The sequence below is a fragment of the Tamandua tetradactyla genome, chromosome 14 (genome assembly GCF_023851605.1).
Source record: "Tamandua tetradactyla isolate mTamTet1 chromosome 14, mTamTet1.pri, whole genome shotgun sequence".
NCBI classification, from domain to species: domain Eukaryota; kingdom Metazoa; phylum Chordata; class Mammalia; order Pilosa; family Myrmecophagidae; genus Tamandua; species Tamandua tetradactyla.
The window spans coordinates 25,388,834-25,415,439 of NC_135340.1; the positions used below are offsets into that span (position 1 = coordinate 25,388,834).

Here is a 26,606-nt window from a genome sequence, read left to right on the forward strand (position 1 = left end):
TCCCCTAGTTTCTTTGAAATGTCCTCACATGTTTATAAGAACAACAGTCATGGAATTGCGATGTCAAAAGGTCAGCCTGCTATATAAACTTTTTTGAATTCTAGAACTGTGTAGTGACGTGAAAATGTACTGATTACCTCCTTGGGAAATATTTCTAAAATATCAATGAAAAATGAACTCGGCCTGATAGCATACAAATCTATTTTGCACCTTTAATTGTAGATGTTATATAATATTTGCCTTAAGTTTAAGAAGAATCAGTCCTATTTGAGCTATTCTGGGAAGGCCCTGCCTCCCTCTAAAAATCACTAATGCTTCATCCTCCTACACAACCGAAATTCTTTAATTTGAAATTCATTCCGCGGTGTCAGGTCTGTGACAGGCAGCCATCTTGAGAGCGGTAACACGTTAGGCAGCATTTGTCATCATTCGTTGGAGTGAATGAGTTTATCAGCTCCTTTTTTGTAATCATCTTAGATGAGGTCATGAAGGAGGTGGGTTACAGAAAGTAGAACTTCAGGAAAGTACGAAACAGTCTAAGAGAAAAATGCTAGAGACTCTGAAACAAAGACAGCATAGTATAAAATTATGCTTATTAATTCCCTTTATGAGAAGACATCTTTGTCAATAAAGTAATGGCAGAATATATTGTTGACAGATTATTTTATTTTAAACACAAACTAAGGATGGTATGTCTTAAATTTTAGGTACATGGGGGAAATGTTTTTAAATCTCAGAAAATGGTGGAAAAGAGAAAGGAAAAGTTCAGATATATAATTTCTCCTTTATTTCCTTTGGGTTGACTTTCAGAGGAGTGCTTTGGAGATGACTAAGAAATAAGTAGTATTGTTACAAAACATTAAATAAATAAAAAAAAAAGCTCAGGAGTATCAGTGACTTGTTCGCGTTCCCAATTATAGTCGTATGCAATCTTAATTAGGCCAGTGGTGAATTTCCCCCCCAAAGTATTTTTAAGTTTATAGACTTTCTAGTTCATATAAAAATGTCAAAAGTTACCATTTATTAGTTTGTTTTGTTGCAGTTAAGCTTTTTAAAAGGATAGCTTATAGTCAACTTTTCTACTTCCCACTTCTCTCTTTAATTTCCTGCATTCTGGTTTCTTCCGCCCCACCCCCACTCTAGAGAAACTGCTCCCAATAGTGTCACTGTTGACTTCTAACCTGGCGAATTCAATAGATGCTTTCAGTTCCTTTTGGTATCATTTGATGCTGTTGTTCCCTCTTCCTCTCAGTTCTGTGACTCTCTTTTGCCCTAGCCCTGTTCTCTCTTAGTTTTTTTGCCACTTAAAAAACTGAATCTCAATCTCCTTCGTGGGCTCCTCTTCCTCCACACACCCATTAGACTAGGGGCACCTCAGGATTCCATATTCTCCTCTACTCGTAATACATATTTGCCTACAGGATCAGCCACTCCTAATGTACCTGCCATTTATAGTGATCATTTCTGACAATCAAAGAAATGTGGTCTGCACGGTTGGTTTCTCTGAGTCTAGGGAGGACAACTGCCAGCGAATAGTATTAAGACAATGAAGAATGACAGCCCATCGCCTCTAGATCATATGGCAGAACTTTACTTCAGACCATCATCCCCTCTCACCGACCATGTGCCAGGCATTGTACTAAGCACTGTATATGAAATAAATCAAAAGATCCTGATATTTTACTTGTCTAACATAAACTTACTCTTAGGGGTGATTGAATACCATTTGCAGTGCCTTTCTAACTAATTGTTTGGGTCTACTAAATAGGTCACAGGAAGTTCATCTGGTCTAGCAACTTCCTAGTATTACTCAAGAAGAATTAAAAAAAAAAAAAAGAGACAAGAGCAGATGCTGTTGTAGAGGTCATGCCAAGAAAATGTGAAGCTTTGAAGCTTTTCATTTCCTTGTAACTACCACCATTACCTCTTCAAATTTCAAATTGAATGTTTGTCAGTATTAACTCAAGTCAAAGAGACAAGCTATTCATGTTACAAATTCATCATATTCTATAAGTGTACATGACAAATGCATCTTAGTTGGAGTGTTCTCTTTAGGGTAAAACCTTCAGGGAATTAGCTTTAAAGAAATTATCTTCTCTTCTTGCGTACAGAGACCTTGCTTATGGAATTCATAGGATGTGAGCAATCAGATTGCGTTCTTCAGTCATCTATGGATCACAGTAGAGGGACAGAATGTTTTGTTTCTTTTTAAGATAGCACTGCATCCTTTTAATAAGAAATCCAATTTGCTTGATCTAATTTGTTTTCGTATACATGTGTTTATTGGCTACCAATTGGCCTGCTGAGAATGGCATGCTCCTTATTTTAGAAATTGTTCCTTTTCACTGTTTCCCCGTCTTGCTCTATCCATATATGGTTTGTGTGGAGCTGTCATATTTCTACGAGAATTCTACCCAATGGCCATGGTCACTTACTCTTGTGGTTGACACCTTCCCAGGGACAGACCTATCACGGCTCTTCTCTAGTATTTCTTTATAGCAGGGAGCAGGGAGTTCATTAGACCATTCTTCCTGCAATGGCAATAAATAAATAAATGCATAAATATTATATTTAAATGTAAAACTCAGTAAAATGAAAGCATACTTTCCACCGTTGAAAATTTGTAGTAAAAGACTATGAAGCTGGCCCATGATGCACAATGAAGAAACCACCCTGAAGATGTGCATGAGATTACTTCTGGTTGATCTCTAAGCATCTGACCTCATGCCACTTTAATCCTTTCCTAAACTTTCTGCGTCGATATTTACCAAATATTTCTAAGCTTGTTTAAATTGGATTTTGATTAGAGTTGCCAGATTTACAAATAAAAGTACAAATAAACTACTAATCTTTTTTGGGAATAGGTCTGTCTCAAATATTTTTATCTGATAATCAAGTACAACTGGGCTTCCTATGTCTTATCTGGGAACCCCAATTTCAATCACTTGTAATCAAACTAATTAAATGGCTTTCTGTGATTTTCAACCAAAGAGATCTATTTAATATAGCAATATCGCTATTCATTTTTATTCCAATCACACAAAGAACACAAGAAGCATATTTATGTTTTCTAGGAAAATTTGTGTGGCCTAAATATCATCCGCCAGCACAGATAATTCTACACAACTTTTGGAATTATCTCTCTCCAAAGTGCAAATTTAGCTTTGAGGCAAAGCCTCTAAGTGACCCAGAAGACTTAATGTGCATTTGAAGTCAAAGCTCTGAGAAAAGGATGCAGTGTGCTCTCAAAGCTGGGATCTAGGAAACCTTCAGTGGAAAAGCCAAATGAACGCTCCTGGTCAAATCACTTCATCTCACTTCTTCTGTTTCCTTATCTCTTATCTGTGGGTAATATTTCTTTCCAATCTTCCATAAGTGTCACAATGATTAACATTTATGGGCTGCTTTGAAGATGAGAATTCCATATCCTGTTAAGTCTCAGCAAGATGGCAAATCATGCATAATCATGGTTTGTACCCACAATAATAGAAGAGCTAGTGTGCGTTCAAAGTTTCAATAATAATTTCAGTAAAATAATAACATGTGACTTTGTTCTCACTCCAATTTGATGAAACACTTTGCTTTGGTATCATAGTCTTAGACAAGGTTATTTGAAAAAAGAAGTGAAAAATAAATGTAAATATTTCCCAATATTTAGGCTACAAGCAATTTTTCTTCATGAAAAGCTCATTGTTCTTAATCACAAATGGCCACATGTTTGCTTTGCAAATGAGGACTACCATTAAGATTACTTCTGAAAGCATGCATTAAGAGAGAGGGATGGAAAGTTGCTATAATTTTCAGTTCATGTTACTTCTTGAGTACCTTCACCTCTCTATATAAAGCTATAGAAAGCGAACATTAGCCCTTTAAAGGAGTCATATTTCAAGGATCAGGTGGGAAAGACAGAAGTGCTGGACGCACCTCACTGCACTGCTGTGCATCTCCGACACTCTGCACAATGTGAGAATGTTTAATAATTCCAACCCAGCCTACAGATAAGAATCTCTGGTGTCACATCACAACTGACAGTGCTGGTGTGAGATTTGCAGTAAAACAATATTCCAGCTGTAGCTTTCATTTACAGAAATAAAACAGCAGAAGAGAAGGGGGAAAAAAAGCCAGGAGAAGATAAACACTTTCATCTCTGAACAGCACTCACATTAAATTCTAATAGCTCTACTCAAACAAGGAGAGAAAACCCAACCTAAGGATGCAAAGCTGACATGTAACCTATCATTTGAAATCTATTGCTACATCTATATTTTAAGTTAGCTGATAACATTTAGCCATCCAGGGAGATCACCAAATATAAATAAGCTCTTTCCCAAAGAAAGTCTACAGCAACTATGGGACAGGAGGCCTTATTTTTCTCCCATTAATCACTAGAAACTTCACACGCCGTGAAAGTCTCGGGGGACATTTCTGGCTGGGAAAAAGATCCTCCCTCCTCAGTTCTAATCAGCCCATCCCATCTGTAATGGCTTTAGAAAATTGTTAATGACATAAAGTGACAGTCGAAGAGCTTTTTGGTCTGTCAGTGTAGTGTTACTGTGAGCTCTCTAACAAACTATTACATGCAGGCCTCAAAGCTGCTGAAAGATGATCTGGAATAAATTTGATATGTTAGCAATCACAAGCGGGAACTGAAAAGAAAGGCTTCCTTAATATGGCTCTTTCAAGCTATAATGGGAAATACGAAGATAAATCTGGCTCAGAGACAAACCCACTGCCGAGAGCATTCAGAATATAGATTTCGGTTATGAGATGTGTAAAACACACAGTGGCCTGAATAAGAAGCTAAGTATATAAGTGCAAACAAACCCATTTTTATAGTTAGCATGGCATTTTGAATGGAGCTTTAAGCCTAAAGGACACTATCCTACTTGTAGATGAAGATGAGGAATGTAACAGTAAGTACTGTGATTTTATACATAAGTAAATGATCTAATAAGCAAATGTCTAAACATCTATGACCGTAATCAGATTAAACCTGAATTTGGTTATCCCCATAAATTTGGTAAATGTTGCTTTCCTTAAAACGTCGTTTTGCTTCCAGTTTCATTACCTTCTTCTGGATACATGAAAATACTGAACAATGACGTGGGAATGACTATAATTTAAAGTACAGATCAAATATAAAGACATGACATCACAAGGTATAATCTCATTCTCTGCATTACATAAATGTTCTTCATGGAATCGATAAATAAGATGCGTGTCTGGGAATTTGAGTCAGTTGAAAAATAGGCAGATACTAGATATGTAAATGGAAATTTGAAGGATTTTTAAAAAACACTAATTTTATTTTAGTTCAGTAAAGCATTCATTTCATGTATTTTTTCAATTTCTAGAACATTCACCTCATTAGAGTGTCACAGAAAGTGACAATATAAACAGTCAGTTTCCCATACGTCTCCTGTTGGTTGTGCTAAGGGCTATGAAAATACTATATTCTGACAATTTCACAGATCCTGCAGGATTAGGTCAAAACATTTTTACACAGTGGAGAAATTTCTATAGAAAACAGCTGCATGTTTTTTTTTTCCTTCAATCTTTCCATGTTCAATAAGATAGAAGCAAGATAATTTGATTTCTATATAGACTAATATTGTATTAGTGAAAGAAAATTTGGAGACTTTTAAAAGCAGGATAATTTCTTGTTTAGTCTGAGATAGTCTGTGAAGAATTCCATTTTTACCAGAATGTTTCTAAAGGTACTATGCACCTCTGTGATTCTACAATTAGTCATAATTTCGCTTACATGGACACTATCTGGTAGGAATAGACAACCAGCTAATCATCCCCAAACTAGGCTATGGTTGTACATTGAAAACAGTGATGGAATGAAGAGAATATAAGAATAATAACTTCTCATAAATATTTTTGATTGAACTGGAAAGTGGGATTTGAACCAGTTTCTTTTCCATTGTTGCACATTCTCTTTAAAAATTAAAGCTAGGGCTGGGAAATCATTGCTATGCTGGGAGAAGTTCATTCCATTTGGCTAGTGGGACATAGGCTTTGGAGACCTACACTAATTCTTTTAGATGACAAGGGATATCTATTTCAGTGCTCTAAAATGATTAAATGACATCATGATGACCTGGTTTAAGAAAAGTGTTACATGAGGGCCCTAAATGGTACCCTGGTGGCCTGAAAGAGTTAATGCAGGGCCCTTAAGTACCTAATTTAGTCTGAGTTTGCAATGCATGGAGCAGGGAATGCATCCCAATAACTCACTGATAGCTTCATCTGATACAAGTATATGAAGGATAGACAAGTCCTTTGAAGGAATCTATAATAGAGCAGCCACCAGTTCTGATGACTACAGCTCTGCTAAGCACGGAAGAATGGAGCTTTGGGAATTCAGTAATCCTATGAAAAGACCTTGAAATGATGCTCATCTTAAAGAATATCTCAGAAGATCATGATGCGTGACAACAGGCAATGAGCTCTTCCAAAAACATAACTAAGCGTCACATCTAACATGCTCTAAGGCATGTTAAATCTTTTGCAGCAGGGACTATGAGAGTAGAAGGGTGCTTTTCTAATTTTTCAATGCATTTGATACCATCATACTATAATACATCAGAACAGAATATAACAATTACAGACTGCCCTAATTCTTATATTACACAGAATGTTTTATTACAAAGGTTATTAAAAATACATAAACATCTATATGGTGTTTGATATTATTAAATCAAATTCTAAGATCAAATTGATCATAGGAAAAGGTAGAAAACCTGAGAGGGAAATAGCAGTAGGCGAAGAGTGAATTTTGAGGGAAAAGGCAGTAACCACATTTTGGCATGCAAAAATATTTTGGTTGAATGAATCAATTATTAGAGAACTAATCACCAGCTCTTTATTCACCTTAAAATGTCCCTACCTAGAAGCATACATGTAAGCTCTTAAGCTGAAAAACAGCCCCAAGTAGAAGTATATTTCAATATACATAATATAAATGTATTTTGTGATAGAGGAGACCTTTCAGATCTGTGGGCAAGGGAAAGAGTTTTGAAGTCAGTACAATGTAATTGTCAAGAGATTGGACTCTTGGATCATACTTCCTGTTCTTATCCCAGCTCTTATGCTTAATAGCTGAAATGCCTTTAGCAAATCACTTAATTGTTCTTCAGTTTCCTTATCGGAAACTTGGGGAGTAAAAAAACACATAATATGTGTGAACTATTGGGCAGAGTATCTGGCACATAGTAAACCACTTAAGTGCTAGTTATCATTATTATTCAATAAATAGTGTGGGAATAATTAGCTAACCACATAGAAAACAACAGTTAGTTCCCCTCTCAGAACTTATATCAAAAATAAAATCAGAGGGAGGAAAGATTTAAATGACAAAAGGAAACTATAAAAGTAGAAAAGAAAATATATCTGAATATTTATAATCTTGTGGTGGTAGAAGCTTTTCCAAATATAACAGCCAAAACAGGAAACACAAAGCCATAGCTTTGTGGAAGATTGTTGAAAATTTTAAACTTCTGTTGGCAAAAATATATGTATGAGAAGAAAATAAAATACATGCATATTTTAGACTAGAAAAATGTTTATAGTGTATAATACAAAGGATTATCATAATTGATACAGAGTTCCTACATATCAATTTCTCTTAAAAGTAGAATATAATCAAGCAGATAATAAGCACAAAACAATGGCATATACTGCAACTCTACTGCTCTTTCTCAGAGTCTTCTCAGACTTGATCTTGGTAGCCTTTTGATGCACATGGAGTACTCAAATGTCACTTCAGCAGAAAGGCTTCCTCTCATCTTCCAATCTACATAGTCTCTGTAAAGTTTCCTCTCATAGCATTTTGTGTCTTTTGGTCATAGTTGTCACTTTTCTTTACCTGCGTGGATTTTTTCCTCCTTTTCTCTCTAGATAACATGCTCCTGGGGACACACTGCACAGTGTCTAGTGTACAGTAGGTATCGGAGTAATGGAAGAGTGCACTCAGAAAGGTACCTGCACTTCATGTTAAGGTCCTTAGACTTTACGTATATGATAGCCTTTGAAAAATCACAAGGAGGACAAATCCTTCTCGAGCCTTAATAAAGAGTGAAGAGTGAACTGGAAGGGAGCATGCTTGGAGGTCAAAAAGTCAATTTAAAAAGTGATTGAGGGTGGGCCACAGTGGCTCAGTGGCAGAGTCTTCGCCTGCCATGCTGGAGACCTGGGTTTGATTCCCAGAGCCTGCCCATGTCAAAAAAAAGTTGAAACAACTCAAGAAATTGTGAAAGTCTGAATTAAGAACATAGAATGTAAATGAAGAAAAGAATGATTTCAATTGTACTGGTTTGCTGAAGCTGCCAGAATCAATATATGAGAAATGGAATGAGTTTTATAAAGGGAATTTATTAAGTTACAAGTTTAAGTTCTAAGGCCATAAAAACATCTAAACAAAGGCATCCGAGGAAAACTACTTTTGACTCAAGAAAGGATCAGGAACACCTGTCAGATGGAAAGGCACATGTCTGGCATCTGCCAGTCCTTCGGCTTCTGGTTTCAAACAGCTTCTCCAGGGGCATTTTCTTTCTGCATCTCCAAACTTCTGGGTCTCCTGTTGGCTCTGTCACCTTAACTGCCTCCCAAATATTTTTTTTAAAGACCCCAGCAAATTAATCAAGACCCACCTTGAATAGGCAGTCACATCTCCATCTAATCAAAAGGCCACACCCACCACTCGGTGTGTCATATCTCCATGGAGACAACCCAGTCAAGGTTTCCACACCACAATATTAAATCAGGATTAAAGAACATGGCTTTTCTGGGGTACACAGCAGTTTTAAAACCGCATGCCAATATCAGACATTTTGACTGAAACAGGGTGTATGTATATATGGAAATAATGAGAATAAAATTTATTCTGGATTCAAGGGCAGAATTGTAAACCTTTGATCTATAGCAAGATTTTTTTTTAACATTTTTTTTTTAATTTTGAAATATAACATATACACATAAAAGCAATAAATTTCCAAGTACATTTTAACAAGTAGCATAGGACAATTTTTAAGGTTTGGTATGGGTTACAGTTCCACGATTTTTATGTTTCTTCTAGTTGCTCCAAGACACTGGAGACCAACAAAAATATCAATATATGATTCAGCAGTCTTACTCATTACTAAATCCTGTCTTCTCTGTTATACTTTTCCTTCTCTTTAAATAGCAAAAATACATAGAAGCAATAACTATCAAAGTACATCACAACAATTTGTTGTAGGACAGATTTCAAAGTTTCCTATAAGTTACAATTCCACAATTTTAGGTTTTTATATCTAGCTGCTCTAAGGTACTGGAGGCTAAAATAAATATGAGTATAATGATTCAGCACTCGAACTCATGCTACCTTCTCTGCACAACTCCTCCATTAACTTTGATCTTTCTCCCACTCTTTAGGGGTATTTGAGCTATGCACGTTCTAACTTTTTCATGTTGGCAGAGGCTGTTGATAATGTGGGATAGGAAAATGGAACTATCCCTCTTTTGGAGAGGCTGACCCCTCTGCATTTCAGTATTTATCTGGTCCAGGGATCTATCTGGAGGTTGTAGGTTTCTGGAAAGTTACCCTAGTGCATGGAACCTTTGTAGAATCTTATACAAAGGTATTTTAATTTTTTCTCTAAGGAGTATAAAGTCAATGAATTATTTTGAAAATGGGGTTTTGTTTGTTTTGTTTTTTCCTTTTTGTTTTTATGCTTGTTTTAAACCATATGATTGGCAGGACTAAGTCATTGGGACATATTATTTTTCTCAATAATAATACAGAAATCAACTCTTAATAGTCATCTTTATAACTTTATCCCCTTACTTTTTTCTTGTATAAGATATGGCAATATTTATCCTGTTTACAATATCTTCATGCCATTTTCTGTACTGGTGAGTCATCTTTAAAAATATAAATTAAATACATGTGAGATCCCCATTACCTAAAATAAAACCCCAATTTACATGCTAGAAAATGTCAAAGGGTCCTCTGGCAAATGCTGCATATTATATTCTTAGGAGAATCACAGAGTAAATTATCTACAAAGGGTTCTCTCTAGTAAATCAGGCTAATGGACCCAGAGTCATGTGATTTTAGATGTTTTTTAATGCACCTATAATTTTTTTCCAACCTATTGTTTTGAATATACACACCTAAGGAATAAAGTCCAAAACATTTAACATGTATGTCCTTACCGTAGCCCCAGCCTCATCTCCCGCAACTCCCTTATTCATGATATTCCATCTCAGGTTGTAGCGTTCCACTACATTAAGGGGTACAGTTTCATCCTCCCACGCATAGTGGACAGCCCCTGCACATCTTTCTTGCCTCGAATATTCCTTAGGTACAGTCCTTATTTTGTAGCTTGAAGCTGCACCTAGGAGGAATCTTTTGTTCTCAGTTCTGCCAAAACTTCCATCACCCAGCAGTGACCTCAGTGTAGCCCCTGCTCCTGAGATGTGTTTGCAAGTCATTGGCTCGTTATGGCGGCATACGCATTCCCATCAAGGGGACTGTCGCAGGCCTCAGGTGATGTTACTATTTTTCCATCTATGTGTGTGGAAGTGACGCTCCCTGTTAATTCTGTTCTCTTTCTGAACTCTCCAGGCAAAAGCCCTCTGTAGGAGGCAGAATGATGTCATTATAGTCATAGCATAAAATTTTCAGCCTTTAGAATGAGACATATTATGGCATTTATTTCACTACTTTTAAAAGCAGTGAAATAAAAACTTGGAGGATGATGATATCCATTTGATTTTATTTTTTTCAGCTGTGGGTGTTTCCAGAGACTGGAAAATGACTCTAGGGCTATAATTTCCAATGGCACATGTTTTTCTCTCTATCCTTAAGACAGGCAAATCCATCCACGGATTTCCCTGTTTGTGTTTATGAAACCAACAGAGACTTGGCTGTTTAATTTCAGAGGTATAGAGTGTTGGTGCAAGGAAAATGTTCTAGCAATGAGTGTTGACTGTTTCTAGGACAAATGGGATATCTTTATTGAAAGGTACTATATTTAGTGATTGCTTCTTCCATGGCAAAGAAGCCAGTGGATCCATGAATGGGTAGGAACAATCAAAATACTCTAATTTTGATGAATTTTTAGAGACCGAGTGAAGATTATTCAGCAAGTCAGAAACTCGGGGTCTGCAGTCTGAGAAGGCCCTCACACTTTTGTGGGGTTTTCCTCCAGTCATACCATCAGGTTCTCATGATGAGAGGACCAGAAAGATCCTTTCTTGGGTCTTGCAGGAGGGAATTTGGAAATATGCCCAGAATGTTCCCTGTTATAAAGGCCTACTGTCCAGGAGAAAGACTTTACTAGATCCTGTCTAACGGGGGGAAGGGCATTTCCTTGACTCTAGGCCCTTCTACTAGTACCTTCTAGCTTTCCTGTGTCACAGGAAAAAAGAGAAAAAACAAAAACAAAAACTAGGACACAGTTGTAAAGATCACAGCTCAAGGACTCAGATCCATTAGACAACACTGAGATTTAATCACAAGAATAGGAACACTTCCCCTCCCCTACCCCTTGCTGTACTACGTGACTCCAGAACGTTAACCAGAAGATAACAGCTCAAAGACCCAGACTGTATTTAAGGACGAGTTTTATTGAAAGTGAAAGACAGGAAAGACAAAACAATGGCACAAGGAGTTTGAAGGCTCTGGAACTTACAGCTATCACAAACATTAAACACAGCCAAACTTTTAGCCAGATTAACATAAAACCTCACTTTAAAAATGTATTTATGTCAGTTCCTATTATCTGATACATTATGCCCAGTTTTTTTTCAACAAAGTTACAAGGCATGCTAAGAGGCAAGAAAAAACACAGTTTGAAGAGACAAAGTAAGTATTAGAATCAGACTCAGATGTGACACAGATGTCAAATTATCAGATTGGAAATGTAAAATAACTATGATGAATATGTTAAGGGTTCTAATGAAAAAAAGTAGTAACATGCAAGAACAGACGGATAATGTAAGCAGAGAGATGGAGAATCTGAGGAAGAATCAAAAGAAAAGGCTAGAAATAAAAAACAGTATCAGAAATGAAGAGAACTTTTAATGGGCTCATCAGTAGAATTCATGCGCCTAAGAAAAGAATCAATGAAATTGAGGACAGGTCATTACAAACTTTCTAAACTAAAATGCAGTGAGACGGTAGAATGCTAAATACAGAACAGAATATCCAAGAACTATGGAACAATTACAAAAAATGCAACACATGCATAATGAAAATACCAGAAAGAGAAGAAAGAAAAAAAGAGGCAGTGAAATACTTGAAATAATGATGGCTGAGAATTTTCCAAAATTAATGACGAATACCAAACCATACGTTCAGAAAGCTCAGAAAATAACAAACAAGGAACCAAAAAATTACACCTAGGCATATCATATTCAAACTGCAGAAAAGAGAAAATATTGAGAGAGAGTGAGAAACCAGCTTACCTATAAGGGAACAAGGGTAAAATTACATCAGACTTCTCCTCAGAATTATAAAAGATTTCTCATTGAAAATCATGCAATTAAAAAGGAAGTGAATTGGTATCCTCATTGGACGGGCCGCGGTGGCTCAGCGGGCAAGAGTGCTTGCCTGCCATGCCGGAGGACCCCGGTTCGATTCCCGGCCCCAGCCCATGTAAAAAACAAACAAAATATAATAAAATAAGAAAATGTTTCCCTTCCTTCCTTCCATCCTTCCTTCCTTCTCTGTCTTTCTTTCCTTCCTTTCCTCCCTCTCTCTAAAAAAAAAAAAAGGAAGTGAATTGGAATATTTAAAGGACTCAAAGGAAAAAAAATCTCAATACCATGTGGCCAAGTTCCAGCCTATTTAAGTTTTCAGATTAATTTCCTGGGGTGTTTTGGGTTTATTTAAAAATTTTTATTATCTTTTTTTAGTTATGTATGACACTTTTTTAGATTAATACTACAGTTTTGGAAGTTAAAGTTAACTAGAAACACTGTAGCTTCCTAATTTTAGTAACAATTCTGTTAGCCTTTTACTTAAAATTTTTTTCTTAAAGAAATTCTACTGACAGTGAATTTCTGGCTTGTCCTTGCCAGTCGGATGCCCTCTCTGACCCCAGTCTGATGCCCTCTCTGACCCCAGTCTGATGCTCTCTCTGACCCCAGTCTGATGCCCTCTCTGACCCCAGTCTGATGCCCTCTCTGACCCCAGTCTGATGCCCTCTCTGACCCCCAAGGCTGCAAAACCAAAGGTGGTACCCGGCATTGTTGGGGACCAGGCGAGAAAACATGACAATTTTAATGAGTCAGCATCACCAGGGACTTTTTATCTGTCCTTTGTAAAGTTCTGAGCAGTTAAGACCAGCCTTGTGGTATCTATTTTCACTGTAAAATAATCTGAATAATTAAAGTTTAGCTTTTCTAAAACAAGGCAAAATAAAACAAAGACCTCCAAACACTAGAATTCTGTTTCCAGAAAAAGTAACCATTAAAAGTGAAGGATAGGAGGGTGCACAGGTGGTTCAGTGGTTAGAATGCCCACCTTTCCTGCAGGAGGCCCGGGTTCGATTCTACATCTTGCGCCCCACCCTCCCACCGCCCCCCTCAAAAAAGTGAAGGATAGGGTGGTGTGACGGTGGCTCAGTGGCAGAGATCTTGCCTGCCATGCTGGAGGTTAGAATGCCCGCTGGAGACCCTGTTCAATTCCCGGTGCCTGCCCATGCGAAAAAAAAAGTGAAGGCTAAATAAATATCTTTTTCAGATAAACAAAAACTGGAGGAATCTGTCACCAGCAGACCTTCCTTTAGAAATATTAAGTCTTCAGAAAAAAGGAAAATGATCTAAGTCAAAAGCTCAGATGTATATAAAGAAAGAAACAGTGTCCATGTTTATGTGTGGGTGTGTGAATAATTGAAGGTAATATAAAACAGTTTATGCTTCTTTTTCTTAATTAATCTAATATTTAACTTCATTAAAAATAATAATTGTAGCAATATATTGGGTATTATAATATATGGGTAAGTAAAATGAGCTACAGCAATATCATAACGGATGGGAGAGAGGAATTGGGAACACTGGTATAAGGTTCCTGCACTACATATGAAGTCACACAGTGTTATTTGAAGGCAGACTTGGATTAGTTAACAGTGCATATTTCAAACTTAAGGGTAACCACTAAACTTTTCTAATAACTATAATTAATGTGCAAAGAAAGGAAATAAAATGAAATGATATAAAATGCTCAATTAAAACCATAGATGGCAGAAAAAAAAGGAGAACAAGGAAACAAAAAAAAACCAAATTTACCAAATTGAAAACAATTACAAACATAGTAGATATTAACTCAACTTTATCAATAATCACTTTAAATGTGGCACTAAACGACAGAGATTGTTAGAATGGAAAAAATAAAGACCCAATTATAGGTTGTCTTGAAGAAACCCACTTTAAATACAGATAAACAGGGGGAGGGGAAGTAAATAGATGGAGAAAGATATACCATGCTTTCGCTAATAAAGGGAAATCTGGAGTAGTAATTTTAATTTTATATACAACATTAAGTGCATATATTGACAAAGAACAAAGACCTAAAATCAGTAATCTAAGTTTCCATGTTGGGAAATTAGAGAGAAAGAACAGTAATTTAAGCCTCTATCAAGCAGGAGAAAAAAAAAATAAAGCAGAAGTCAATGAATTTGAAAACAGGAAAACAAAATAGAAAATCAATGAAACTGGGATACTAACATGGAAAAAGAATGAATTGTGACCCCTGCCAAAAAGCATACCAAAAAAATCAGTGAAACCAAAACCTGGTTATTTAAAAGATAAATAGATAAACCTGTAGGCAGTTTAACTCCGCAAAAAACAGAGAATACACAAAATATCAGTATCAGAAAAGAAAAAGGAATTATCATTACTGATTCATAGACATAAAAGTGATAAAAAGGAATACTATGAACAATGCTCTCCCTATAAATATAACTTAAATGAAATGAACGAATTCCTTAAAAGACAGAGACCATTAAAACTAATGTAGGAAGACATGGATAATGCAAATAGACCTATATATAGTAAAGAAATTGAATCAATACTTAATAAACATCCAAAAAGATTTTTTATTTATTTTTTCCATTTATTGGAGAAGTTGTGAGTTTACAGACCAGCCATGCATAAAATACAGGATTCCAATATACTGCCCCCATCATCAGCACATTGCATTGGGCTGGAACATTTGTTACAACTAATGATAGCACATTTTTATCAGCATATAAGTGCATAGTTTAACTTAGGGTTCACTGTTTGTCTAGCGTATTTCCATGGATTAAAAAAAATTATTCTTTTACAATATGTATAAATCTAACATTTCCCTTTTTACTCATATTCAGATATATATTTCTGTGTTATTGATTGTATGCACAATGCTGTGCTATCATCACCACCATCCTAAACATTTTCATTATTCCAAGTAAGAGCCCTGTGTATTTTAAACCTTAATTTCCCATTCCCTATCCCAATCCCAGTCCCTGGTAACCTATATTCTAGATCCTAACTAGTTTGCTTAGTCCAATTGTTTCAAAGAAGTGAGATAATACAATACTGGTCCTTTCATGTATGGCATATTTCAATCAACATGAGAACTTTAAGGTTCATCCGTGTTGTTGCATGTGCCCACTTTTTAATTGAGTTGTTTATCTTTTTGTTGTTAGTTGAAAGATTTCTTTATATCTTCTAGATATTAAACCCTTATTGGATAAATGGTTTTTAAATATTTTCTCCCATCATAGAGGTGGTTGTTCTACTTTCATGATAAAGTCCTTTTAGTAGCAAAAATTTTCTTTTTTTTTTTTTGTTTTTTGTTTAATTTTGATGAGATCCTATTTATCTATTTTTTTTCTTCTGTTACGTGTGCTTTGGGTATGAAGTTAAACCATTGCGTAACACAAGGCTTCGGAGATATTCCTTACATTTTATTGTAGGCAATTGATAGTTCTAGCTCTTATATTTAGGTCTTTGATTCATTTTGAGTTTATTTCTTATGTGGTGTGAAATAGAGGTGTTCCATCTTTTGAAGCAGAGATCCAGTTTTCCCATCACAATGTATTGAAGACACTGTTCTTTCCCAATTGAATGATCTTTCCTCCCTTGTCAAATATTAGTTGGCCATAAATGTGAGGGATGATTTCTGAGCTCTAAATTCAATTTCGTTGGTCTATATGTCTGTCCTAGTGTCAATAGCATGCTATTTTTTTTTAATTATTACTATAGATTTGTAATAAATTTCAAGATTGGAAGGAATGAGTCCTTTGACTTCATTCTTTTTTAAGTTGACTATAGCTATTTGTGACTGTTACCATTCCACATAAATTTGATGACTGGCTTTTCCATCTCTGCAAAAAGGTTGCTAGAATTTTGATTGGGAATACATTGAAGCTATAAATTTCTCTGGATAGGAATAACTTCTTAATGATATTTAGGCTTTCAATCCATGAATATGGAATGCGCTTCCATTTGTTTAGGGCTTCTTTGATTATTTTAGCAATATTCTGTAGTTTCCTGTATACAGGTCCTTTATATCCTTAGAGTCATTCTTAGATATTTTATTTTTTAGTTGCTATTGTAAATGTAATTTGTTTCTTGATTTCTTCTTCTGATTGTTCATTGCTTGTGCATAGAAAACTACTGATCCCATTCTCCATCTTAGCTCTAGGAACTTCTTTGTGGATTTTTCAAGATTTTCTTTATATAGGATCACATAATCTTGCAAATCGGGAAAGTTGTACTTCTTCCTTTCTGATTTGTATGCCTTTTATTTCTTTTTCTTGTCTAATTGCTCTGGCAAGAACATCCAGTACAGTGTTGAATAACAGTGGTGATAATGGGCAACCTTGGTCTGTTCCTGATCTTAGACAAGAAAGCTGTCAGTCTTTCAACGTTAAGTAGGATGCTAGCTGTATGGGTTTTTCCCATATGCCCTCTATCATGTTGGGGAAAGTTCCTTCTAATCTTAGTGTTCTAAGTGTTTTTATCAAGAAATGGTGCTTGATTTTGCCAAATGCCTTTTCTGCATCAATTGAGAGGATTAGGTGCTTGTGTTCCTTCCTTCTGCTATTGTTGGTATATTACATTAATTGATTTTTCTTATGTTGAACCACCCTTGCATGCCTGGGCTAAAACCCACTCTTTTAATGTGCTGTTGGATTCAGTTCGCAGTATTTTGCTGAGGATTTTTGCAGCTATAGTCATAAGAAATATTGTTTTGTAGTTTTCCTTTCTTATGATATTTTAATTGGGTTTTGGTATGAGGGTGATGTTGGCCTCATAGAGTGAGTGTTTTCCCCTCTTCAAGTTTTTGGAAGAGTTTGAGCAGAATTGGTGTTAAGTCTTCTTGGAATGTTTGGACGAATTCCCCTGTGAAGCCATCTGGTCCAAGGCTTTTCTTTGTTGGGCAATTTTTGATGACAGATTCACTCTCTTTTGCTAGTAATTGGTTTGTTGAGATCTTCTATTTCTCCTTGAATCAGTATAGGTAATTTGTGTGTTTCTAAGAATTTGTTCATTTAATCTTGGTTATCTAATTTATTGGCATATAGTTTTTCATAGTATCCTCTTATATTCCTTTTTATTTCAGTTGCATCAGTAGTTATATCATTTCCAATTTTAGTGGTTTGTATCCTCTCTGTCTTTTTATGTTTGCCAGTATAGCTAAAGGTTTTTCAATTTTATTCATCTTTTCATATAACCAACTTTTGGTTTTGGTAATTCCCTCTATTATTTTTTGTTGTTGCTGCTCTCATTTCATTTACTTCTGTACTATTCTTAATAATTTTCTTTCTTTTTGTTCTCTTTGGGTTTAGTTTGCTTTTTTTTCTGATTCTTCAAGTTTTGAGGATAGATTTCTAATTTTAAGGGTTTTTTTCTTTTTAATGTAAGCATTTAGAGTTCTAAATTTCGCTCTCAGCACTGTCTTTGCTGCATCCCATAATCCTTGTTATGTTCTATTTTCTTTTGTCTCAAGTTATTTCCTAATTTCACTCTTATTTCCTCATTAACTCATGGGTTGTTTAAGTGTATGTTGCTTAATTTCTAAATATTTGTGAATTTTCCAACTCTTCCACTGTTTTGATTTCTGGTTTCATTCCATTATGATCAGAAAATATACACTGAATAATTTCAATTTTTAAAAATTTATTGAGACTTCTTCTGTGACCCATCAATGTTATTGTGGAGAAAGATCTATGTGCACTCAAGAAGAATGTGGTTTCTTTTTTTTTTTTTTTTTTTCGCATGGCCAGGAACTGGAAATTGAACCTGGGTCTCCAGCATGGTAGGTGAGAATTCTGCCACTAGTCACTGTCGCACGGCCCTCTACTCTGTTTTTGTTGGATGAAGCATTCCATATATATGTCTGTTATGTCTATTTTGTTTAGAGTAGCATTCAAGTCTCTTACTTTCTTATTGATCGTCTGACTAGATGTTCTATCTGTTATTGAGAGTGGTATATTAAAGTCTCTTACAATTATGTAGAATGATCCACTTCTCCCTTCAAAATCTGTCAGTATTTGCTTCATATATTTTGGGGCTCTGCTCTTAAGTGCATATATGTTTATAATTGCTACATCTTCCAGTTGAATTGCCCCCTTTATGAGTATATAATGACCGTGTTTGTCCCTCATACCTGATTTTAACTTAATTTTATCCAATATTAGTACAACCACCCTAGCAATCATTGGGTTCTTATTTGCATGGTTTAAGTTTTCAGTCCATTCAGCTGAAACCTACATGTATCTTTTACAGGCAGCATGTAGTAGGGTCAAGCTTGTTTATCCTTTCTGCCAATCTCTGCCTCTTGACTGGAGAGTTTAATACATTTCATTTAAAGGCACTATTGATTACAGGACTTTCTTTTGCCCTTTTGCTATTTACCCTTTGTAAATCCCATGTCTTTTTGTCTCTCACGTCTGTTAATGCCTATATTCATATTTATTTGAATTTTTGAACTGTATGATATTGAGTGTCTTCTAATTTTTGACTGTATATATTGTATTTTTCATCTATTTTCCTTGAGTTATTATGGGATTAAAATTTAACATCCCAAATATATAACAATCATATTTATTTTACTACCAACTTAACTGCAATAGCATGCACATGTCTATTTCCTGTACCTCTCTTCCTCCCACTTTTTGTTTTATACTTGATACCACTTATATCTTTGCATATTTTTGTTCAAAAAACATATATTTATCATAACTTTTCATGCTTTTTTTAGAATTCCACAGTTTTAGGTTTTTACTTCTAGTTCCTCTAAGATACTGGAGACTAAAAGAAATATCAATATAATGATTTAGCAGTCATACTCGTTTGTTAAACCCTACCTTCTCTGTGTAACTCCACCACCACCTTTGATCTTTCTATCCCACTCATTAGGGGTATTTGGACTATGCTTATTCTAACTTTTTCATGTTTGAAGGGGCTGTCAATAATATGGGGTAGGGAGGCAGAACTAGTTGATGATCTGGAGAAGTCAGGCCCTCTAGGTTTCAGGACATATCTGGTCCAGGGACCCATCTGGAGTTTGTAGATTTCTGAAAAGTTACCCTAGTAACTTTTTAGAATATTATATATTGCCCTAGGTGTTATTTAGGATTGGTAGGAACAGTTTTGGTTGGGGGTTGGCAAGTTATGCTAGGTAGCAATGTCTAACTGAAGCTTGCATAAGAGTGACCTCCAGAGTAGCCTCTTGACTCCATTTGGACTCTGTCAGCCATTGATACCTTATCTGTTGCACTTCTTTTCTCCCTTTTGTCAGGATAGTGTTGTTGATCCCATGGTACCAGGGCAGGATTCATCATTGGGAGTCCTCTCCCACACCACCAGGGAGACTTTTATCCCTGGATGTTTTGTCCCATGTAGGGAGAAGGCAATGATTTCACATTTAGAGTTGGGTTTAGAGAGAGTAAAGCCATATCTGAGCAACAAAAGAGGTCCTCCAGCAAACTGTTAGGCATACCTATAGGTAGGCTAAGCTTCTCCACTACATACATAAGCTTCACAAGAATAAGCCTCAAGATCAAAGGCATGGCCCTATTGATAGTCTTTCCTTCATTTTTGAAAGAAAATCTTGCTGGATATAAAATTCTTGGCTGGTAGTTTTTTCCTTCCAGCCACTTGAAGTATTTCAGCCCACTGCCTTCTTGCTTCCATGGTTTCTGATGATAAAATGGCACTCAATCTAATTCAGACTCCCTTTCATGTAACATGTTGCTTTTCTGTTGCAGCTTTCAGCACTCTCTCCTTATCATTTGCATTAGATAGTTTTATCAATATATTATGGGCTGTATGAAGTGGGAATCTTCATGTTCATCTGTTTGGTGTTTTCTAAACTTCTTGAACGTGCATAGTCATATCTTTTGCTAATTTTTAAAAGTTCTCTGTCATTATTTTTTTGATTATTCCTTCTTTCCTTTCTTTCTTTCTTCTCCTTTTAGAATTCCCACTATGTGCAAATTAGCATGCTTCCTGGTGTCCCACAGCTTTCTTAGGTTATTTTCATCTTTAATATTTCTTTTTTCTTTTTGCTACTCAGCCTGACTTATTTCAACTATCTTGTCTTCAAATTCATTAAATCCTTCTTCTACATTCCAATCTGTTCTTGAAACCTTCCTGGGAATTTTTCATTTTAGTTACTGTGGCCTTCAACAGCAATGGTTCTCTTCAGTTCCTTTTTAAATTTCTTTCTCTTTACTAAGACCCTCATATTGCTCACTCATTATTTTCTTGATATCCTTTAGATCTGTCTTTGCAGTTTCCTTCATCTTTTTGAACATTTTTAATATCTTTTTTTTAAGACTTTGTTCAGTATGTCTACCTTCTCATCTTCTTCAATGGTGTTTTTTGAACTTTCCTTTTCCTTTGGAAGGGTCATCATTTCCTGTTTCTTTGTTCGTCATGTACTCTTTTGTTTCACACTGTGCATTGTAAGTTTTTTTTTTTCTTTTTGGGTGCATGGTCTGGGAACTGAATGCATTGTAAGATTTTAAAAGGTTAAGTCTGGCATTTATTCCCTGAGATGTTAGTTTCTTGAGTTTTTTAGTTGCTGATAAGACAGAGATTTTCTTGAGCTTCAGGAAGGCCTGCAGGGTTTTTTCTGTCTTTCTAGCCTCTGTCTTGTCCTGGGCTTTTGCTGGTTAGCTGTTATGGAGTTCTCCCTTTTACAAGAGTTTTATTGACCCCTTGGTTTCCCAAGAGACTAACTCCCTCTCTGTTTGAAGCTTATCAGGCCTTTGTTTTGGACTCTCTGCCTCTGTAGTTTTTACACTCCTTCCATTGTCTCAAGCTGCTTTTGGCTGGAGGGCAAATTCTGGGTGGTGGGGTATGCTGGAGGAGATTTCCCCAGTCAATCTTCCCCAGCCAAAACAGGTCCAGGGACCAACAAATGAGGCACAGATCAGCTCTCAGAGGGGATCAGGAAGAGGGGCCAAGAGCTTCTCTGACAGCTCCCTGAAACTGAGCTTTCCTGGCCTACCTGGCAGTGCAGCCCTTCAGCTAACTGCCTTCCTCCCTCAGCAGCCCTGAGGAAGCGCAGCACTTTATGTCTCCATCACCACAGTTGATCTGTCCAGGGAGGGTTGAAATAAAGGCTGCCACTGCCTTCATCTAGGGTGCATGGGTTGAAATAATAGCTTCTCTCAGAGCTTGTCCCCAAGTGATCTGAACACACTTATCAAAAGCTGTAATCGGTGATCAGCCATGCCCACCCTGTTCTTGGGGAATAAGATTTTTATGTCCCTTTCCGTCATCAGTGAGCTAGCTAGCTAACTAGGCTTAATCAGTGAGATCCCTCTATGACCTGCCATGAGAGTTGGGGGTGGGCATTGGTAGCCACCCAGTGGAGAGAATAATTTACTGTGCTTTACCATTATTTATCTGTCCCTTCCCTGGTTGTTGTAGTGTTTGTGGCCTCCAGAGTTTCAAAACAGTTGCTTAGGACAGGTTCTATCCCTTTAATGGTTGTTTTGGTGGAAGGAACTGAGTTCTGGACCTCCCTACTCCACCTTCCTGCGATCTTTCAGGCCCAGTCGTGGGTTTTATTTTTTTGTTTTTTTTTTTTTTTTTTTGGTGAAATCTATCAAACATTGAGGGAAGAAATGATACTAATTCCCCCAGATTTCTTCAAGAAAATAGAAGTAGAAGGAATACTTCTTAATTCATTCTATGAGGCCACCACTACCCTAATACCAAAATAAAATAAAAACGCTACAAGAAAAGAAAAATATAGAACAATATCTCTCATGAACATAGATACAAAACCCTTAATAAAATATTAGGCCTATTGATCCAACAATGTATGATTGTATACAACAGGAAAAAGTGAGATTTATTCCAGATATGCCAGCTTCTTCAACTTTTGAAAATCAATCAGTGTAATTTATCACATCAATAGGCTAAGCAAGAAAATCATAGGATTCTATCTACTGATGCAGGGAAAGCATTTGACATTACCCAACACCAGTTTGTGATAAAAATTCTCAGAAAACTAATAGAAGAGACCTTCTTCAACTTGATAAAGAACATGTACAAATAACCCACATCTAGAATCATACTTAATGGTGTGAAACTGTGGAATTTTAGTTCCCTAGGATTGGGATCCAGGCAAAGATTTCCTCTGGCACCACTCCTATTCACTATAGTACTGGAAGTCTCCATTAGTTATAAAGTGTAGTCACAAAAAAAAAGGAAATAAGTATACAAAATGGGAAGAAAGAAGTACTTGTTCACAGATGACATAATTACCTATGTTGAAAATCTTGAAGAATTGAAAAAAAAAAAACAATACTGGAAGTAATCATCGAGTATCGCAAGGTAGTAGGATGCCATGTAAATGCACAAAACTCTATTGCTTTTATATAAAACTGTAATGAACATTTGAAATTTACATTTTTAAAATAAAACAATTTACATTAGCACACAAATGAAATACTTAGGTACAAATCTAATGGAATATTTAAAGAATCATATGTGGAAAACTAAAAAACCAAAGATGAAAGAAATCAAAGAAGATCTAAATAAATGGAGATACACTCCATGTCCATAGACTGGCAGACTCACTGTTGTTAAAATACTATTCCATCCCAGTTTGATATATAGATTTAACTCAATTCCAATAAAAATTGCAGCAGAGTTATTTTGGCAACGAATAGTTTCTAAAGTTTATGTGGAAAATCACAGGGCTTAGAAAAGTCCACACAGTATTGAAGAGCAAAACTGGAGATCACACTACTTCGTTTTAAGCCTTACTACAGCTACAGATATCAAACCCGCATGATACTGATGAAAGAATGGATTCATTCATTAGTGGAACAGAATATAAATCCCAGAAATAGACCAAACAAATATGATCAGCTGATTCCTAACAAAGATGATAAAGAATTAAAGACCGTTTGATGGGTAAAAGATAGATTTTTTTTCTCCAACAAATGGTACTGGAACAATTGGATAATAAGCAAAAGTTTGAACCTAACTCAGACCTTACACATTTCATAAAACGAAATAAAAATGAGTTATAGATTGAAATTTAAAGTGCAAAGCTGTAAAACTTCTAGAAAAATATATAAGAAGACATCTATGTGACTTTGTCTTTGGTGTATTAGATATCACATCAAAAAATCATGATCAATGAAAAAAATATTTATTGGATTTTTAAAATAAAATCTTCTTCTGTGCAATAATCACTGCTAATAGAATAAAAGTGCAAACCACAAAATGGGAAAAAAATCTCTGAAGAACACCTGCTAGAGAAAGGACCTGTATGCAAAATATGCAAAGAACTCTTACAACACAACAATAAAAAAATGAGCAACCCAATTAAAAAATGAAAACACTTATTTCACCAAAGAAGATATATGGATGAAAAATTAGCATTTGTAAAGATGGTTAGCATGATTTTCATTAGGAAATTGCAAATTCAAGCAATGAAATACCACCATACACCTATTATAATGGGTAAAATTCAAAATTCTGACAATACCAGTGCTGAAGAAAATGTGGAGCAACCGGAACTCTCATTCTGGCTGGTAGGAATGCAAAATGGAACAGCTATTTGGAACACATTTTGACAGTTTCTTACATTGCTAGACATAATTTTACCATACAATCCAGCATTTGCACTCCTGGCTATTTATTTATCTTAACTGGTTTGAAAACTTATTTCCACATAAAACTTGCATATGAATATTTATAACAGCTTTATTCCTAATCACAAAAATAACTGTAAGCAATCAAGATTTCCTTCAATAGGTAAACGGATAAACAAACTGTGGCACATCTATACAAGGGAATATTATCCAATGAATATATATGGATGGTTGTGATGGTTTAGAGCAATGTACCCATGAAAGCATGTTCTTAAATTTAACCATTCCTGTGGGTATTAACACTTATAAATAGGAGCTTTTGATGAGGTTACTTCAGTTAAGGTATGACCCAACTAAATCAGGGTGGGTCGTAACCTAATTACTGGAGTCCTTCATGAGTAGAATGTAATTCAGACAGAGAGAAAGGGAGCAACCAGAGGCTGAAAGTTAACAGGACCTGAACCTGGAAGAGAAGGGGGAGGCCAGGAGAGGACTCCATGTGCGTTTCTATATGACAGAGGAGCCAAGGACCAGGGCTGCAGGCAGCCAACCCCAGAATGTCTGTCTTTGGGAAGAGAGCATCACCTTGATGATGTCTCGATTTGGACTTCTCTTAAACCTCAAAATCTTGAGCCATTAAGTTCTCATTGTTGAAGCCAACCCATATTATCATATTTGCTTTAGCAATGAAGAAATTAAAACAGTGGTAAGCAGTTTTATACTGCAAGCTTTAAGATAGTTTTTTCTCTACCTGTTTTCTTTCTGTTTCTCAGCACAGTCACTCATGCCATTTTAGTCTTGTTATTTTCTTCTAGATTAGGGCTAGTGAGCTGATAACACAAAAGTATAAAGTGACAAGGTAATGGTATCACCAAAGTAGATGTAGTCCCTAACTGTATGTTTTCTAATTTATAGGGCAGTACACAGTCCATTTTATCTTCCCACAATCTAGAGGTATATAGAAAAAGTTTAAATTTATTCATATATTCATTCATTTGACAATTGTTTATTGAACACTTATTTCATAACAGGTGCTATTCTGGGATATAATATTAAGCAGACTAAGACTCCCTTTGCCCTCATGGAGATTACTGGTAGCTGAAGGAAATGGACATTAATCAAATATTCATCCACAGTTATAAGGCTAAGAAGGGATAATATGTCAGATGGTATATAATAGGGAATTTGGTTTAGGGAAGTCTGATAAAACTGGCCCTAAGGAATTGAAAGAACCAGGAAGTCAAAGAATAAGTGGAAGTTAGCCAGTTGAAAAGGCAGGAAAAAGCATTCCAGGCAGAATGTATTTAAATACATTGGCTTACACAAGGATGGCTTGATATGAATTTACCATCAACATATAACAGTAAATAACAGAATAATTGCTTATACAAAATGCTACAACTAACTGCATTAAATATGTATTTCAAACTCCAAAATTATTAAATTGACTCCATTAGGGAAAGATGAGATCATGACTGCTTCTTTTTCTTTGCTTTGTTATTCATCTAAACATAGCTAAAATACTTTCATATAATAACATATTTTAAAACAAACAAACAAAATAGTTGTTACTTCGATTGTGTTTTACTAAATAGCTTGAATCCTTGCTTTGGAAAAAGAAGTTTAGCGTTGAACACTTAATTTTCATCAAAGTAAGCTGATGTTTTCAAAGACATTATATTCTTTTAAAAGGCCCTATTTAAAACTTATGCCATTTTTGGCACAGAGGACAGCCTTAGAAGGGATGGGGTGCTGTACCTTGAGAGGGACCTCTCAACCAGTCAGAATGTTCATTATCAGTCCGATTATCCCTCCATAATTGGACTGCCTGTGGGAATAATAGGCTGAGATGACTTAACTCAGTGCTGACATAGTCACAGCATCCTACACAACTGTGTTCTAAACTTCTTAACTTTCCCTTAAAGAATGGGAGAATTTGGTTCTCGTTGTTAGCTACTTTTATTTGTTCAACATTTACCTTCCTGTGAGCATTGAACAACCATTCTGCTGAGAACCAGCTAGTAGTCCTTGTTTGTGGCTAAGTCCTCATTGCTGGCAATAAATCTTACATAACTTCCAGGTTGCCTATTTTGTCTGCATAAAATATTCTTCAAAAAAGACATGCCTACCTTCTTGGACTCTGAAATTTACCCCTGTGGTAACAGCTAGAGAATGGAGTCACTTGACTTGTTAATAGTCAATGCTTCTAGATGGCTGGCTGATGGCCAAATGAGTCTATGGAATGGGAGCAGTGATGGAACTTTTCAGAGGAATGGGTATTGCTTTTGTACATTTCTCGAAATAATTGGCTTGAATTAGTTCATGCTCATGGATTGCTCTCTTTAAAGATTTCAATTTGAGATTTAAATGTGCTTACTTTTATATATCTGGTGCTCCTTAAAACTTGTAAGCCGAATGGGGATGTTTATATCCTTTAGGTCTCTTTTTTTTATCCGCATACATTTTTCTGTTTAATAAATAGTTCACACACTGGCC

General features: G+C 35.9%; 1 protein-coding gene across 1 annotated transcript in view; it reads right to left on the reverse strand.

Annotated features, from left to right (window-relative positions):
- Positions 1 to 2,282: 2,282 nt before the first annotated feature.
- Positions 2,283 to 26,606, reverse strand: part of LOC143654848 (uncharacterized) — a 100,072-nt gene continuing 75,748 nt past the window's right edge. The window contains exon 8 of the transcript XR_013162002.1: positions 2,283 to 2,531. The gene's annotated coding sequence lies outside the window, so the exon portion shown is untranslated. The remainder of the gene's footprint in view (positions 2,532 to 26,606) is intronic.